General features: G+C 31.4%; 1 protein-coding gene across 8 annotated transcripts in view; it reads left to right on the top strand.

The window, feature by feature from the left end:
- FOXP2 (forkhead box P2) overlaps window positions 1-2,500 on the top strand; it is a 662,372-nt gene that overhangs the window by 348,554 nt on the left and 311,318 nt on the right. The gene's annotated exons all lie outside the window — the stretch shown is intronic.

The raw sequence follows: 2,500 nt of genomic DNA, 5'->3' as shown, positions 1-2,500 counted from the left end.
CCTTTATGTACAAATGTAATTTTGAAATATATATGGAAATAATTAGTTCACCAAAATCATCAGTATTATCAAATACCTTCCAGTTATATTTGTGGATGGAGATTATTGAACTATAAGATGCAGAAGCATAATGTTGCAGGAAAATACATCTGAATAGCTCCCATTCTTTCAAATTTACTGCTATACTATATTTAAATGAAATAGCACAGAGATAAAGCAATTTTAGCATTTTATGCTATTTTCATAGTGAAATACTTGTGTTTTGTTGCTTGTGTTTTAAATCTTATTTTAATTATAATCCTGGAGCAAAACATAACATACTAAGTTGCTGAATTAATTAATAGCTGATTGAAGTGAAAAGTAAGATTTTTATTTGATCTACTCTTGTGTTTCCAGATGTTTGTCATTCTTGAAGATCTTGTTCTGTTTGCTAAAGATAGTCATGATCATTATTAAATAAAAAAAGAATACCATGTTGAAATGCCCTACGACTTTGGATGTTTGGCATACTAACCTTTTTGAATGAAAATTTGAATTTTTACTAATTAAATATTTTTTTCCCAGAAAGGTAACCTTAATTGGTGCATAGTGTTTTAGGCATGTTGTTTAAACAAGTGAAAAGCAGTGGCAAATACTTTATACCCAACTTAATTTTCATTTACTTAAGGTGGTATCATTATTATAATAAAGATGGTATCACTCACTATAACACCAGATATCCTTCTCCAAATCATGTTTTAAAGGACACCCTGTTTCAGTTTTTCAAAACTAAAAATATTCATGTACTTGTTCAATTTTTGTTCTTACACATTCAACTATGTCCTTCATATTTGGCATTTTGATTTATTAGGCAATCTTAGCATTAAAGACTTTTAGCAAAGCAGTGCTAGATTTCAAATGCACTGTGCATAGTATCTATGATGAATTAATTCCAGAAGGGCAATAAAGTTATCATTATTTAAATGCTAGTTTCTTTCAGAAGTTTTACATCTTAGTCAAGCTTTCAAAATCAGTATTTAGCTCATATTTTGAGGAATGTATGTGATTTCTTGTTACCTATGTATATTTTCCCCATGCTTAACACTTCCTTGTGTGAATCTGCATGAAAATATTTAGTAATATTTAATATTGATAACTTAAAATGATGGATAATTATTTAAGAATATATGATTACTCTTTAATCTTATGGTTCATTCTGTTCAATGCCATATTCAAAATATTTAGGATTTAATGCATTTATTTGATTAAATAAATTATACACTTAAAGAAACCAGAGAGTGGACATAAAATGTCTTTTATTGTCACGGTAAATGATTTTAAGAAAAGTTCATAGAGAGAAATAGTTATTTTTTTTATAGGCACTGTTGTTTATTCTTAGTTTTTTAGGAAGTTGTTTTTTTTTCATCCATTTGTTTTGATTAAATAATAGGATGCCAAAAAAAAACCAGGTTGAATAATGAGGCACCATGATTATAAGATGGAGTATCTGTGTATGTGAATAGGCAAGTGTGTGGGAAGTAGAGGTTATTTTTCCTTTCTTACCATCCTTGACATGTACAGTTAGATCTGCCTATTATTTATCTATATCCACTCATACATACACATACATATACATACACACAAAAGGTCGTGAAAGAGAAGAAGAAAGGGGAGAGACATAGGGCAGATGAGAGAAAGGGAGAGCAAAGATGATACAGAAGATCAGAGGGAAAAGGTTGAGTGAGCAACAAGGACCGATAGTGTCCCTGGTGGTGGTTGAGATAATACAGCTAACTGGACTTGCCCAGGTCAAGTTTCAAACTTCTCAACATTTTAGTGAATATGAAAGAGGATACAAGCAGGTTTCTGTTATCGCTCTGGCAAATGTCTATCTCACATGTTTATACCAATGAAACCTATAACTCTAAGAGGTAAAAATAAAACCAAGTCTAGCATTCAGTACTACCCTATCATAAAGTAAGGAGGTCTAATTGAGCTATGTCTTTATATCCTGCTATTTGTACAAATAAAAGACTACATCTTGATGCAAAATAAACACAAAAGCACTGTTGTGACTATAACAGGGAGTCATATACTAATTTATATAATAAGTGGTTGTGCACGCTTTATTCAAGATTATGGCTGCAAGAAATGGCATGAATTGCTGGGTGTGTTTAATGCTGGATTATAGCAATTTGAAACATGTCAAACACATGGCTAATGCCTCATGCTTCACTCATTCTTGCGTAAACCTGCATAGCCACCATCCATTATACCCTTGGTAACAACACAATTCTGCAAGTAAATATTGTTACACTAAGTAACCTTTCAATTCAAGTTGTTTAGGAAGAGAAAATGCAATCTTGTGCAGTCAGTTCCAGTGTCAGTTTAATGTTTCAAAAGGGAAGTGGTGTAGAGAATAAGTATCTGTACAGTGACTTGCTTAAAAAAATAAAAGAAGAAAAGGGAAAGAAAGGGAAACTTAATGCAGGGGGAAGAAAAGTAGAACTGTATCATTTGA

This window comes from Bos taurus, chromosome 4 (assembly GCF_002263795.3).
Source record: "Bos taurus isolate L1 Dominette 01449 registration number 42190680 breed Hereford chromosome 4, ARS-UCD2.0, whole genome shotgun sequence".
NCBI lineage: Eukaryota > Metazoa > Chordata > Mammalia > Artiodactyla > Bovidae > Bos > Bos taurus.
Note: the sequence above shows the minus strand (reverse complement) of the source record. Positions and strands in the feature narration are given on the sequence as shown.